The sequence below is a fragment of the Protopterus annectens genome, chromosome 12.part0 (assembly GCF_019279795.1).
Source record: "Protopterus annectens isolate FY-2018-M chromosome 12.part0, PAN1.0, whole genome shotgun sequence".
NCBI classification, from domain to species: domain Eukaryota; kingdom Metazoa; phylum Chordata; order Ceratodontiformes; family Protopteridae; genus Protopterus; species Protopterus annectens.
In genome coordinates this window covers 1,399,917,976-1,399,935,523 of record NC_056746.1, presented here as the reverse complement: position 1 = coordinate 1,399,935,523, position 17,548 = coordinate 1,399,917,976, and positions in this window count along the sequence as shown.

Here is a 17,548-nt window from a genome sequence, read left to right as displayed (position 1 = left end):
GATATCCATCAATAAGAGAGTGAGAAAATGTTTTCTTAGAAACTAAAAATTCAACTTCTGTAGAGGTAGACAATTTAACTAGCTGCCTAATGAATAACATCAACATGTGTCCTTTGTTTAGCTACAGGGCACATCCCTGAAGTATGGATAATGGTTCTTTTAGTGTCTTTTCATAGGAGAACTATTTCCATGAAGTATGCAGTATGGCCTGCTCATATGGAGAGCCCTACCACTCATAAAACACTGAACATTCGAAATGCTGACTATCAAAAGAACAATCATTTTAGATTGAAACTAAAATAATCAAAAACAACAAAAATTAAAAATAAGCGTAAGCCCCTAACAACATCCCAAGCTAAGTACATATCCCATCTCTGAGACTGCACAACAGCGGGATGAGAATGAATTGCCCTGACCTGCTACATCATAATCTCATACAAAACACTTGTGGTAAAACTTCCATTGAAAACAAGGAGTGCTCATTTGAGCATTCACTATTTACAAACTGAAAAAGTGTTCAATCACATGAGCAGTCGATGTTTTAGACTATAACCCAATATCCAATTACCCTTAATACTGTAATTAATTTGATGGCATATCTTTATTATACATGAGCCAGTTTAAGTCTGTAAATATTCAGCTTTAATAGTGACCATTGATATTGGGTAGAACTAACTGTAAAATGCTTCATCACTCCAACTATGGATATGTGCCCAAGGGTTCTGTAAAATTCACTTTGATGACTGAAAGGCACTAACAGTCTCTGAAGAAGACTGCCTTCACTGTATAATGCTGTCTCTGCAATTAGCATCCGTTGTGAGTTATTAGACAATTATTTACTACTGAGCAGATTCAGCAACATTGAGGACATTTATTCAACTCAAATTCATTTTTTCTGTGTTAAGAAGACTTCTCAGGAAATTGTGAAAGAAAAAGATAAATCATCAAATGGACTGCAAATTCAGAGCCAGAACTGTTGAAATCCAAAGTACTTTTTTGCTTTGAACAGTGATGTGCATAACATCTTAATAATTTTGAAAATGTCAGTGCCTATTTTGGCTAGAATACTGACAAAATAACAGGCAAATTGCCACCTGACATACATTATATACCCCATGTGATTAGCTCTTGCAAGGTGATCTCATTTCATTTTCTTACCTGCTGTTGAATTATCTTCAAGGCCTACTCTATCATCATGATTTCCAGCCAAAGGCATAAGTGCTATTTATTTCTGATTGCATCTCCTCTAGTAGTCTCATGTGTTTGAACTGTCCATTAAAGTCCATCCTTCAGTGTTACTGGAAACTTATAAAGCTTTGTGACTATATACAAGTTGAAATGAAAGGAAATATCATAACTGCAATACTTTTGCAAGAATATGACTCTAAATTATCTTTATGCCAAATTCCATATGTCTAAAACAGCATGCTTCCATTTCTTTCAAGTACAAGGCAATTTTTTCATCCTTGTCACATCACTCATTCTCATAAAAATAATCTTTTGATGATTTATTTTCCAACTGACTAACACAGTCTACTTGTCATATGTTTTCCTATGCCCATGTGAATTTATGAAATATCTTATTCGGTTTTGTTGTTAGGGATGTGTATTCTTTTTCTAAAACCCATCCCTCATCTTCTCCTGCTTATCCATCAACATCAGTTTGTCCAGCTGACCACAACATAATGGTCCAGATTTCCATGCCTCACTTTCAAGTCCCAGTACAAAATACTGACCTCCTGTTCTCTGTATGTGGCATGTGCATGTTCCAGGTGCACACAGGTTTGACTCAGGCTACTTGCTTTGCCTCATTGCCCTCAAGATAAATCTTTCTACTAGCTAACATGCCCAGTGCTGCCAGTTATGGCAGTATCAGAATAGTTAGACCATAGTAGCTCCAAGGACTCTAGCCACCAAAAGGGGGTTGGGGACAGTACTGAGTAAATGTTCAGATGTCATGGACATTCATGTAAATACATGATGATCCTTATGTGTAACCTACAGGTGTGCACATCTTGACGATTAGGAATGGACATCAAAATTCACAACACAGGAGACGAGTGCTACTACAGAACCCATGCAAACACAGTATGTTTATCCTTGAGAAAAGGAAAGGACACAATGCCTTTCAGGATCATGTGGTAGGGACTGGAAGAGAGCATCAGTGCAAGGGTTGGCCACATAATAGTACATGACTGCATTGCAGAATCTCTGATATATTATTGTATGCCAAGTCCAAGTCACAGGAAATTATCAGAGACTGGTTGTCCACTTATGATGAATCACCAACACAGAAGCATCTCATGGGGTTGGAGGAATTCCTGTTATCCCTCACAAAGTGATATGAAAGAACTTTCATAGCTTATGGTGGGTCAGATGTGATTGCAGGGTATGCATTGACTGCCATATGCCTGTAGAGGATACAGATGATGTTAAAGATGCATGAGCTAGCAGCAACATGTCTGATTATTGGACAGTGCAGTGGTACAGCAGTTGCATTGTTGCCTCACAGCAATAGGTTCTCCAGTTTGATTCTTGGCTGGGGTGCCTTCTGTGCGGAGTCTGCTTCTCCTCCCTGCATCCATGTCTGTTTCCTCTGGGTGCTCCGGTTTCCACCCATGTTACAAAGACATGCGTCTGGGGCATTTCTCCCTGGGCCTCCACTAAAAACTGGCTTTTTTCCAAGTCGGACTTTCCTGGTAAACAAATGTTAATAAATAAAAAAATATATATTGTAGGTTTGCAGCTGAGAATGATTTATTCAGGAAAGAGAAATACTTATCTTTTATCCAGGAACACCATGTCTGCAAGAGAAACAACCTACACCACCAGGAATGTAGATGCTTGTAGTCAATGGATTTAATTGTATTGTTGCAGTGTATGTACCACATGGTAGTTGGAGTCACACATGTGATCCTGCATTGTTGCAGGTATGTTATTTGTGTGCATTCACAAGTTAATCTGTAAGAAGACACAGCATGGCAGGTCATTACATGTGGTCACGGTAACTGATGAAAGCTGCCTATGCACATGGCATGCTATGATGACATGGTTGATCTGTCATCTACAATAACAGTGAATCTCAGGCTGACATCACCCACAACTGATATAATGTTGGAGGGACAAGATCAACCCCTATTTCCTGTGTTTTGTGCTTTGCATCCTGCCCATGCCAGCTCCATCCAAGGTATATAAGTTTCACCGTCAAAGACATCAGAGAGACACACTCCCTCTGCAGTGAGAAGACCAAGCATATAGAAGATGTTAAAAAATGGCCATTGTTGTCAGGCACTGATAGCCACTACTCACACCATCTTAGAGGTGCTGACTGTGCTGTGCTGCAGCAGTGAGCCAATGCAAGTGCTTCATGGTGGGACATCCTGCAACACATACAGTGTGACATCGGTACCTAGATTTTTGCTTCATATTTTTGTTTTGTTCTGCTTATCTTACAATTTATGCTTTCTGGAAAATCATTGAGGATTGAATTCACTAAATAAAACAGACATTTGACTTTCAGATGTTAGTCCATCAGAAAATGCATGGTAACACAGAACCTTTTTATTCTAGCAACTTTTGAAGTTTCTAAGAGCATTATTTAAAATTTGTCTCTATTTTTGGACATTTGTCATATATTAGTTTTATCTTTGTCCAATATTCTTGTGTTAGGAGGTTGAGAGGTATGGACCTGGTGGAATTAGCAGCAGCTCTCAGTGACGACATACAGAAGTGGGCAACTGGCCATGATAGCCATGTCAGAGAATGCTGAACGTTGCAGACTCAAATGCCAGTTTTACTCAGATGGTACACACCATTCCACAGAGATTGCCTTTACATCTGGGCATGGACACGCTAATGGTCCTGGTTGAGGGGGTTCTGGTACAACTGGGCAAATGCTATCAGGCAAGTCAGTAAGGGTCCTGAGTTCATTGTCATCACACTCTTATGTAGTCCTAAAGTAAAAAATAGAATGAATTTAATAAGCGGCGCGTCACGCACACTCGATGAATGAAGCTTCATCAAATTACTACAACAATGAAAACCATTCAATTAAACAAATCGGCAAAACACAAATTAAACAGTCAATAAAACACAATTAAACACAATAATTAACAAAAATAAAAATTTAAAAGACACCAATATCAAAACTCAGACATATAAAAGGTTTACATATAAAAAACATTATCAATAAAAAATAATATAAGATTAAAATACATCATAAGTTATAAACATATCATCAGTATTAAAACTTAAAAATAAATAAACTTCTCTGCAAATTATCTACATATAAAAATAACAATTTTTGCTGCTTAATGCTTACAAAATAATACAGCAATAATAATCAAACAAAGTCATTTGCAACATACTAATAAATATTAGTTTCATTTAAGTCATTTATTTCATTAACTGCCAATGTCAAATTACTTAGAATAAATATATAAAAACATATTAAAAATCAATAATCTGTAAATCAATATTTTACCTCTATATGATAGATCCATATGTGGATGACACAATAACAGCTAACTCATATTCCATAACAAAGTATATCATACCCCAGAGATTCTATCATACAATTCCAGGTAATTATTATATATGTAGAATATAAACAAATATAACAACAATTATCAAATTAATTATCAACTAGATCTTAAGAATGTATAAGAGAAAGAGAAATTAAAGATACATACATGTAAATACATAATAATACATAACACATTAAATGTGCATTCATACATTAGTTGGTTATCGATCTTAAGTTGTCAGTCTATCTATATCTTAATATGATGATCGCACAGTTATATATATAAACAAGGTATACAAATATATGATTAAATACAATATGATATAATACAACTATATATAAAATAAAATTAATTCATACTCTAGTCATAGATTACACCATACATGTTTTATGGCAAAAGCAATAAAGGTGAGGGATTATGGCAAAACAGAGCCTGAATCATATATATATATAAAAATAAAAATAAAATATAATATATAAATAATTTAAAAATTAACAAAAATAAGCATTGTGATAAAATACTTTCTAATCAATACTAGAACATACAGGTGATAATTAACATTCACAACAAATCCAAGACAAAGAAAAACAGAGCAGGGTGACCTAGGATAAGGGTACTAGAACTTTGGTTCAATGCATCCATTGAGTTAGATCCCCTTTAGCCTCAATTCACATCCTCAATATCCATCTAAGTTAATTGCCTGTAGGGGTGCCCCTTCGATCCCCTTTCTTCTCAGGAAGCTCAAAACTTGAAGCTAGTCTATCATGACAATGCATGGCTACAAGGCATTTGTGGGGCATTGTAAGGTTGTTCTTATATATATAATCTGATATGATCCTATATCCTTATGATGTCATCTGTGCCATCATCCTACCGAGTGCATATTTGCCAGGTATGCAGGTTTATGACGTTATTATTAGATCGTGTCACATGTAGCAAAAAAGTAGGTTTGAAGGCTATACTTGGAACTATATCAAAATTTTTTGAGTTTTAGCAATGTATTTACATATTGAACAAGTACTACAGGGTAGTACTATGTTAAAAAAACTCTTCTTAAAATTTGATGAACATCAATTTTTTCCTTCTTATCCAATTTCTTTTGGTTATAACAGTTATTATTATGTTCCTTTGTATTAAACCCATTGTAATTGTGATACAGGATGGATCCGAGCAATATCTTCCAGTTTAATCTAATATCAATAATCAAAATAATTACATCATTAGTATATTTATCATAATTCCCACGCCCCTCTTGCTCCCTCTGTGGTGGTGGTATGGCTCCCCTCTTTTTTACAAATTGGCATTTCGCATTTTCCGAAACCCAACCAATGTTCACCAGATATGGATTAGGGTCTTCGGAAGGGTCTTTTTTTTGCAACAAAGGCAATCCTTAAATTAGGGGGGGGGGAGTCTCTTAAAAAGTCATAAAAAGAGGTTTTGTCTATAGATCTAGTCATAAGCAAATCATATATCGTGTCATGTACATAATTGACAATAGATGTTATTTTTGAATTATCCATTACCTTATAAGCCTTATCATAATAGTCCTAAAGTAAGCAAGACCTACAGTGTGGACCCGGTGTCATAGATCACAGCATTCCATTAGAAGACCATATCTGGGTCACATTGGAGTTCACTTACATGCTCCCAAAATGGTACACCATTATTGGACAGGATACATGCAGACCAGGCACAGAAGAGACCCCATGGTACACTTATTCAGTGAAACTCAAACCCAATCAATGGAGAATGCGAAACCAGTCTCCCTCAACCTCCTACCTATGTATGTGACTACTGCATCCTCCATCATGAGCCTTCTACTTATGCTGCCTTTGTTGCACCTGTCACTTGGTCTCTCCCCACCAATGCAAATGATGATGATTGTGTTCTGCTTGTTCCCTGTGTTCCATGAGGTACTGTATGCCTGGTGGGTAATCTGGCCATGTAATGTAATGAATTGCCTTGGTGTGCTGTTGCATGTATCAGTTTGCTACCTCTTTGCCCATACTACAATGTATTCTACCCACCACTATCCCACACAGAGTTACTTCCACAGCCCTTTCCTCGAATGACTCCATACCAAGCTCTTCCTACACTGCTGCTACATCTATGATTATCAGTGCAAAGGTCATCTCATGTTGTAACTGCTTTTATAACACCATACTATGTAATATGATACATAGTTCACAAATATCTTGCTGCAGGTCTCTGGACAACACTGCATAATGGTACCAATGGACCCAAAGATTGGAAACTAGCCCTCAGAACTGCTATTCATGTACAATGATTATGACATGGTTGTGACCTCATACCATGCCATATACTATCTCAGACATCATCTGGGAGCTGTGGATGAGTGTCATAAGTGAGCCATAGTTCTAAGGCATATTCAATATTACCAATATCCTACAACAGCAGACACGATTATGAGTGGCCTGCTAACTATGTTCATGGATTCAGAGTACCCAGGAATGTACAGGAGGCATCCCTCATGAAACATCGGCACAAGTTACATGTGTTTACGATTTCTGAATCTTGGAAACTGCCTGGATGGTGCACATGCACATTGTATATAATACTGAAAATCTCCTTTTGGTTTCTAATTCTAGAAGACAATAACTGATAAAAACACCACTGAAGTAACAGCAGCTTCATTTGAAACACAGCTTTTATTTTCACATAAAAATGAGCATTGCATTGGCATGGAACCTTAAAGGTTACAAATCACTATAAGGAGCACCAGGTTTCTAAAGCCCAAGCAGAAAAAAAAAACAACCAAAGAGTTTGAAAAGATTAATGAAAATGCAAGAAAACTCTAAAATGGTCACTAGATGGAAAAGAAGAAAAGTATAAAAACTCAAATATAGAAGCAATGCATTCATACAAACACTATTTAGCATGCACTCATAGGATCATAGGATCATAGGAGCGACAACAGCTGGAAAGCTGGAAAGCAAAAACTGAGGGTAATGCTACTCAATGCTAGAAGTCTAAATTTCAAAATGCACTCACTCGAGGCACTCCTTAGAATGGAGAACATCGATATCTGTGCAGTGACTGAGACCTGGTTCAAGGCTCCAGAGAGCACCCCTGCACTACCAGGCTATAACTCATACCACACTTTTTGGCCATATAACCTGGACCGAAACACCAAAGGCGGAGGTGTGTCCATATTCATTAAGGATATCCACACCTCCAGGCTAGTTGTTAAGCATAATGCAGCCAAGGTTATCCAAGTGCAACTAACTCTTGGCAAAACTGCAATCCAAATTGTAGCTTGCTACAAATCCCCCACCATGCCCCAGGATTCTCACTCCTCTTTTCTTGATGTACTGGAAAATATTAGGGTTCAACCAAACACTCTAATAATGGGCGACTTCAACTACCCCACCATTAACTGGAAAAAGTACTCATGTACCAACTCCTTAGTGCAACGCTTTCTGGAATTCATAAACTCCAATGCCCTAGATCAACTTATCCACACCCCCACCAGGGGCAACAATATCCTAGATCTAGTCATTACCAACATGAGTGACCGGTGTTCCACACCTGAAGTCAACTCCTCGTTGGTCTGATCCGACCATAAGCTAATCACCCCTGATATCCACATCCCACCCCCCCCCCCCATTAAGGGAACCACAATAAAAAATTTATCCAAAGCCAACTTCATGCTTCTTAAGACAGAAGTAGTGAACTTCATGAAACCCATGCAGATGGACAATACAGTTACAACTGCTGAATCCTACACAAATGCACTCTATAAGCACTTACATGAGTGCATGGATTGTGCTATCTCAAACAGAACCAAGACGCTATCTTCCAAAAAAAAGGAAGCCAATCTGGTGGTCCCCTGCCATAAACAAACTGTACAACAGAAGGAAGAAACTGTTGCAAAAGAGAGTAAAATCTCATGAGTGGATGAGCTCCCTGGTGAGCCTCAGTAAGAAGCTGAGATCCCTTATAAGATCCTCCAAAGCTAGCTATGAAAATAAAATTGCCACTAATTCCAAGGACAACCACAAAGCATTCTATAGCTATGTCAAGAATCTCAATGGCAACACCCAGATCTGCTCTGAGTTACAGCACAAAGGCACAGAAATTACAGAACCAACTGATATTGCCAACATCCTGGCAGATAGCTTCATTGCAACTTTACCTCCCCCTCACCCCCTAAAGGGCCCAAATCTATACAGGAAGAATACAGAGTCCCTGTAATCACAACTACGCAGGTGAAAGCTGCACTCTCTAAAGCCAAAAACACAGCATCCATGGGACCAGACAACATCCCAGGCTGCATTTTACACGAATTTCAGAATGAACTGGCTCCTCACTTAAGCACCATGTTCAATAATAGCCTCGCATCAGGCTTTGTGCCCACTGAATGGCGCACAGTAACAGTTATCCCACTCCACAAAGAGGGAGCCACCACTGATCCTGGGAACTATAGACCTATTAGCCTGATGAGCCTGGTCTGCAAGGCCATGGAACGTATCATCATGGAACTCATAAACAAAGACATTGGTAACCTGCAAACTCTGGATCCCACCCAGTTTGGGTTTGTGAAAGGCAGATCATGCCTCCTGAACCTGATCGACTTCTTTGAGGCAGTCACCAAAGCCGTAGATGAGGGTAAGGTGGTTCACACAGCCTATCTTGACCTCGCCAAGGCTTTCGACACCATCCCCCATTCTGGAATTATAGCTAAACTCAATAAACTAGGCATTAATCCCAACGTCACAAGATGGGTTGCCAACTGGCTCACTGACAGAACCTACACTGTAAAAGTTGCAGACTCCAAATCTGACCTCAAACCAGTGACAAGTGGAATACCACAGGGTTCCGTTCTGGGACCGCTCCTGTTTGGTATCTACTTCTCTGAAGTACAGGCTAACACAGAAGGCCTCTGGCTAATGAAGTTCACAGACAACTGCAAACTAGGAGCCATAGTCAAGTCCCCAAATGACGTGAACATCCTACAGAAGGACCTCTCTGAGACAGATGCCTGGTGTCAGAGCCATGGCCTCAAGCTCAATGCCAAAAAGTGCAGTGTCATCTCCTTTGGTAAAAACTCTGTTCCCATGAACTACCATATAGGCAGCAATCTACTTAACACCAAATGCATGATAAGAGACCTTGGGACCCAGGTGGACAGTAGTCTCTCCTTTGATAGTCACATTGCCACAGTAGTCAAGAAGTCCTTCTACGTGGCACATCTCATCATAAAAGGGTTCTCATCCAGGAAAAAAGAGGTCATCGTTCCCCTCTACTTGACACTCATTAGACCCATTATAGAGTACAACGCCCCTTTTGGAATGTACCTCACAAGACATCTGCAGCAGCTGGAAAGGCCACAGAAGTACCTCACAAAGAGGATTACTGGACTCAAACAAATGCCCTACACTGACTGTCTCAAAAAACTCCAGCTTTACTCCATAGCATATCGCCTACTCCGAGGTGATCTCTGCCTAACATATAAAGCTGTGTCAAACCCAGAGCTGTTGGAAGTGCTACACCTAAAGAAATCCCAATCCCTCCAAGCTACATGCTCTAGGGACCTAAACCTTGTCACCACAATAAACAGGACATGCTGGAGGGATAGATTCCTATCCCAGAGACTTCCCATACTCTGGAACAGGCTACCCATCTATGTCAAGCAAAGTTCTTCATTAGCACTCTTCAAAAAAATCTTGATGAGTGGATGGGAAATAGGAAATACACCCCAGGGATCACTTCTGTGTCTCTGCTCGACAGTGGCACAGGAAAATAACTTTCTTGGGTGGCGTAAGCCAAGGAACCTTGTTGGCTAGGCTTAGGTAGGCCCTTGGGCCGATTGCCTAATACCTACCTATGAACCTATGAAAGGCCACAAACGTACCTCAAGAAGAAGATCCCAGGCCTTAAACACATGTCCTACACAGACAGACTCAAAAAACTCCAGCTATTCTCTGTCTCATAGAGTCTACTAAGAGGCAATCTCTGCTTGACTTACAAAACCATGTCTGACCCAGCTCTGTCGGAAATGCTACATCTAAAGAAATCCCAATCCCACCACACTACATGCTCCAGAGACATCAATCTCATTACCACAATCAACAGAACAAGCTGGAGGGCCAGGTTCATAACCCAGAGATTGCCCATGCTCTGGAACAGACTTCCCATACATGTCAAGCAAAGCACCTCAATGGCCCTCTTCAAGAGAAATCTTGACGAGTGGATGGGAAATAGAAAGATCACCTCAGGGATCACTGCAGTGGCTCTACTTGATACAGACACTGGGAACTAACGTTGGGAGGCACGATGCAAAGGCACGTCTGTGGGCTAAGGCTTGTAAAGGCCCCATGGCCATTAGCCTAGTATACACCTATGAAGCTATGAACCTATTACTGGGCTATTGGCCCTGAGGCCCTTATAAGCCTAGCCAAGAGTTTAGCCCATGTTTAGACAAGTCAGCACCTAATGCCCCTGTCCAGTAGGGACACAGGTGGAATCCCAGGGGTGTATTTTCTGTTTCCCATCAAGTTATCCAGGTTGCACTTAAAAAGGTGTAAAGAGGTCTGCTTGACATGGAGAGGGAGTCTATTTCATACATGGGGGAGTCTCTGGGACACAAATCTCTCCCGCCAACAAGTCCTGTTGATGTCATAGACCAGGTTGAGGCCACACATGAGAGTTACTGGAGTGGAGCTTGACTTGTGGATATGCAGCAGTCCCATCAAGGTGGGGTGACTGATCCCCTTGTATGCCAGACAGAGGTCACCTCTGAAGAGTCTGCATGAAACTGAGTAGAGGCATAGGATCTTTAGCCTATCTGTATATGGTAGATGTTTGAGGCCCTGCATTCTCCTAGAGAGGAACCTCTGTAGTCTCTCCAGCTGCTGCATGTGCTTTGAGAGGTACATGCTGAATGGGGTGTTGTACTCAATAATGGGCCTTATAAGGAAAGACTACAGGGCTGTTATGACCTCCTTGTCCCTGGATAAGATGCCCTTACTTATGAGGTGGGCCATGTAGAAGGCTTTCCATACAATGGCAGCAACATGGTGGTCAAAAGTCAGGTTGCTATCAACCTGGGTGCCCAAATCCCTCACAACTGATTGTGTGCTCAGGACATTACATTATTAATGTGATAATTCATGGGGAAATCACTCGCTCCAAAGGGGATGATGATGCATTTTTTGGTATTCAGCTTGAGGCCATGTTTCTGGCACCAATCATTTGTTTGAGTGAGACCCTCTTGGTGGATGTCCACATCACTAGGGGAATTGATGACAACACCCAGTTTGGAGTCATCTGCAAACATGGTCAGCAATAGCCCATTGGTTTTGTCCTGCACCTCATAAAAGTATAATTCAAATAAGAGAGGCCCCAAGACTGAACCTTGGGGTAAGGCACTTGTTACGGGTCTCCTGCTTGAGGTGTTCTCCCCTATTTTGACTAGTTGGGTTCTATCAGTGAGCTAGTTTGTAACCCATCTACTAACATATGGACTGATGCCTAGCTGGGAGAGTTTATCTATTATGCCGAGTTGGGAATAGTGTCAAAGGCTTTGGCCAGGTCAAGATAGGCAGTGTGCACCATCTTTGCCTCATCCATGGCTTTGGTGACTGTCTCAAAGAAGTCGACCAAATTTATCAGACATGGCCTCCCCTTGACAAAGCCAAACTGTGTGGGATCAAGTGTTTGGAGGTTGCCAATGTCCTTGTTAAAGATGTCCATGATAATCTGTTGCATGGCCTTGCAGATTAGGCTAGTTAGGCTGACGAGTCTATAATTTCCCAGATTGGTGGATGCTCCGCCTTTGTGAAAAGCGATGACAGTGGCTTTCCTCCACGCAGCTGTAACAAAATAGTACTCAGGCTTTGGCTGAATAAGGCACCTAATTGTCCTGCAAGTTCCTGCCTGAGTTCATGGAGGATGCAGCCTGGGATGTTATCAGGTCCTATGGAGGCTGTATTTTTTGCCTTTGAGAGAGCAGTGATGACCTGTTCCCTAGATAAAAGAGGAAGGGTCCAGGTACTGGGGATGTCCTGATTTAGTGATGGGGAAACAAAGGGGCAAAGTTTTCACTGTTATTTGTCAGTCAGCAAGTTTGCTATATCTACAGCATTTGTATATGTGGTGTCCTTGACCACCAGTTCTGAACAGATATGGGTGCTTCCTTTGAGGTGGTGGACATATGTGTAGAAGGCCTTATGATTGCCTCTAGTAGATGTGGCCAATTTGGACACAAAGTTTGCTTTGGAGGATTTCACTAGTGCTCTTATTTACTTGTTCAGGCTAAGGAGAGATTGCTTCCAACTGAGCACCTGCTCCTTCTTGGTCCTGGACAGCAATTTTTTCCTTTTGTTATAGAGTTTATTTATTGCAGAAGTCCACCAGACAGGTTTATGGAACTTGTACTAGGATGATTTCGTCTTTTCGGGCATTCCTGATTCCATGCATCTATATAGACGCTCGCATAGCACCTTGTTGTATTTTTGTATATCGGTGCCAGTTCCTACAGAGGGGGAGGGGGCTGTGAAGCTGTTTAGACCATTCCTCAGGAGGCTGTAATCAGCTTTGAGAAGTTTTATGTCTGTTCCTAGCTATGGGGGGGTTGGGAGAGATAGTGACTTTGAAAGTGACCGCTTTATGGTCGGACCTTACCAGGGAGGATGACAGTATAGGGATGCTGCAGTGGTTACTCATGTTGGTTAATACCAAGTCCAAGATATTATCACCACTTGTGGGAGTATTGACTAGCTGTTCCAAGGCATTTGCATTGCCAGAATCAAGGAATCTCTGAACATTTGTGTTCTGCCATGAGTATTTCTTCCAATCTATGTTTGGGTAGTTAAAGTCACCGAGGAACATGGTAAAGGGTTGAATCTTGATATATTTGAACAGGTCCAGATAGGCAGATTGGACATCTTGAGTCAGATTGGGGGCAGTAGCTAGTTATCATTTGAATAGAGGTCTTGTCAATAGTTACCTGCACCTGGAGTGTCTCCTGTGCATCATACTGTTTGACTATCCTGGAGGAATGCGTGTCTTTAATGTACATTGAAACTCCACCTCCTTTGGCTTTACTGTTTGGGGTCTGAATGTATGATAGGATGACTAACCAGCTAAGGCTGGGGTGCTCTCTGTAGCTTTGAACCAGTTTGCTGTGATTGCACATATTTCAGCATTTTCCAGGGTTAAGAATGCTTGCAATGAGTGCAGTGTCATGTTTAGACTCTTAGCGTTTAGCAGCATGACCTTTAATTTGTGTTTTGTTGAAATTTTTATGTTGGTAGTTTTAACATCATCGCTTTTCCTAAAAAAGGCACTATTGGTGAAGCAAGGTCCTTTGCTAGAAGCCTGACGCCCAGGTAAGACAAATGCAGGCCATCTCTGGCAAAGCATCATATTATGTCAATCGTATCTTCCCAGGCTGCCAGGTACTGGATCCCCCTGGAATGGCACCAGAAACTAAGCCAGTTGTTAAAGTAAATCATTTCCTGTTTGTATTAAGGCATCATTCTGGGTGACGGCAGAATGCTGCTTAAGGCTAGGGACATACCTGCCTGGGACACATAATCAGTGAGCTCAATCATGTCTCTCTTCATATACTCCAGGGAGGTGAGTCTCAAGTCATTCACATCAACATGGACTATGACAGAGACATAACAGTACCTTTTGTTGAGAGACTTGAGTGCGTATGTTGTATGGCAGATTTTGGCACCTGACAGACAACTAACCGTGACTTTCTCCTTATCCAGCCTGGGGAGAGGTACATCTGTGTGTCTCACAATGGAGTCTCCTATGACTAATATGTTGAGTTTATGGTAAAGCCTTAGTGGCTGTGAGACACAGGTGTGAGGACTATGCGTGGTATGTGATGTGGAGGGCTGTGGAGATAGTGCACGTTTTTGCCTCGGAGGCATACTTCTCAACCTCTTAAACAAGAAATCTGGACAAAGCCATGAATAAAAGTGGGCTATAGGCCCAAAAATAGGGAAAGTTTTTAAATATTGCTTTTACAAACTTATAAAGTTTATAGAATAACAGGTTTTGCATTTAAATGATTTTTCTGAAGGGTATGAAGTCTGAAACTTAAATGTCTGTCATTATTTTCTAACTTTAGACTTTAATGATTCCCCACTAATTTTCCAGAAAACCACAGTTTTAAGAAAAATGGACCAAAGATATGAGACAAAGATCTGGACATTCTGCGAAAATCTGTAGAGTTGAGAGGTATGCTCAGAGGTCTCCTTTGTTTGGATATGTTTATGTTGAGGACCTCCGCATATGTGGGTGTGTGATGTGTAGGTGAGGGTGGTGTTTGAGGTGTAGTGATTGTGTTGACAACCTTTCCGATGCCAGATATACTGGCTTGAGGTGGGGGGAGAACATGGACTCTAGGTTCATAATGTAATTCCATCTCTCCCAAATTGTGTTCCTAGGTGGTAGTAGTAGATGGTTGTCCGTGTACATGAGGCATTTGCTAAACTGTCTCAGGATGCCCATATCAACCAGACTGGCAGGTGAAACTGTAGGAAATTGTCCATCCAAATTTGTCAGAATCTGAGGGAGAAAGGCCAGGGAGACCTAAGGGGTGGGCCTAAATGCCCAAGTGCTTAAACCAAAACTCGGAGGCTTAGAATAACACTTAACAATTCAGACTGTTATGAATTATACATTTTTAAATTTCTTCTCAAGTCACCTGTCATAAACAGTATTCTGGTATTCTGGTGACGTTTATTTGGCTTCTTGTTCATTATTTGTGCTTTCAGACACATACAGCTTGATATTTATGGTATACATTCAATAATTCAGGCTAAACAGATTGTTAAACAAAGGAAAATGAGACAACTGTGTTCTTCAGTTGGTACAACAAGTAATTCTACTGCTGACACACCAGTCCATACAATATTGCTTTACAAAATGTGGAAAATTCTGAAATGAGGGAAAGCCATGATCAACTCATTTATCATTAATAGTTTTGTGAGTTTAGTGTGTTGACAGGCACGAGATTGCTATTTTTTAAATGGGTTTCTGGTTTCAGCAAATTATTTAAATACAGGACAAGACTGAAAGCCATTGCCATTCTTTATTGTTCTTAGTGTAGATCATGTTAGCACATGGTAAACATTTTTGTTTAATGTTTTGTAATGTGTAAAACAACAAACTAATGTAAATTCAATGAAACATTCTAATTTTGTAACTTAGCTGGCCTATTACTTATGGTATATGAGAACAGAACACTAACCAGGATATCATAATCAAAGGATCTATTTTCAATGAGTGGCTATTGTTATAAGGGAATTTCGACAATCTCAACTCCCCAGAAGTACTGTTCCTGGAAGGTTTTAACATCAGTCATTTCATTTATGAAATCACAGTTGTGCAAGAAGGGTTTTTCTTTTCTTCCTGCAGTTATATGACCATGGAGTAAGGTGGTATCAGGGCAAAATCACCTACATTGTGGATGCAGTGGAGCTTACACCCCTGCAAAATGATTTTAGAAACTATTTCACTCACAATTTTGAGAAGTGCATCATTCAGCAAGTTTGGGGGATTACTGTGAGAAATCATTGTGGATTTCCTCCAATCCTACTTTCAAAATAGCTGTTAGCAAGAAACACCACTAGTATCCTCTGTATGTAAAAGTTCATAAATTGGTTTCATAAGAATGACTTTCTGAGTTTAACAAAGAAAAAATATATTAGATTTCTAAAACTGCAAAAAAATAGTGGATTTCCAAAACTGCAAAACATATTTATGTCTTAAAATTGTATAACAGTTTTAGTGGATTGAAGTGACTTCTAAAAAATGTACCATAATAACATCTTAATACCCACAGCCCAGTGAAATGAGTTCTTAGAACAAAGCCAGTCTACTTTTTCGTGTTAACAATTCAAAAGTCACCATAAATAACCACAGCAACATCAAAAGGGAAGTTGGGAATTAATGTATAAACAAAAAGTTAAGAAGCCATGTGTATGAGTTGTTCCTCTTGGGTGTTGTTCTGCTTGATGAGAAAATAGTAATGTGTTTTCTTCTTTCATTATCATCAGATTAATCCATAGATGAGCCTTGTCTTTGTAAAGAAATAGATGGCATCCATTTCTGAGTTAGATGGCATCCATGTCTGTGTGTCTTAGTAGTAAACAACCAATGTCATTATTACGTGAACTAACAGAAAGGTCACCAAAGTCAGCGAACTAAAATGATGCTAGCTAGAAACCATGTAAATCTCTTACCTTAGTCTCTAGGTATGAGAGTAGGATTGATGAACATCATTTATCCTATCCGTCACTGTGCCACTGTAACACACGTGTCGTATTAGTGTGCATGCATTAAACCCAGAAGTACAGTCACTTTTTAAGGAATGATAGACATTAGTAGCATATGAATATAGGAAACCAATGAAGCAGAAAGTTATTACAAAATGAATCAAATATCAAAGCTAAAAAAAAACAAAAAAAAAGCAAAAGCAAATCCTTATTCACAATGTATGTATATACCTAATTTCCTTACAAGTAAAGGTGAAAGACCAGTGAATCAGGTTAATAGCAATGTGTTCTCATTTTCTCAAATGAAACCTTTAGTAAAAAATTTATATGTGTACATGAATGTGTATAGCCATGTTTCTCACGCTTGTGTGTCTATACACACACACACACACACACACACACACACACACACACACACACACACACACACACACACAGATATGTATAGGTATGTATATACGTATGTGTGAATAATTTCTCCTTTCTATATCTGTATGTAGTTTGGACTACAGGAAATGATACAGTATTACTTATATGAACTGTTTTCACATTCAGATTATGATACATTTCAAATAATGAAAAGTCTTCTCCTAAGGAATTTTTATATGCAGCTGTTTGAGACATAATAAAGGTATGGCTTACTTTATTTAATAAAGTATCCATAACAGGAATCTCACCAAAGTAAAGTAGTACTGGTAGAAATTGTTTTACCTCCAAAATGTTTTATACAGATGTAACTATTCCATGAACTGTGAAATGTGA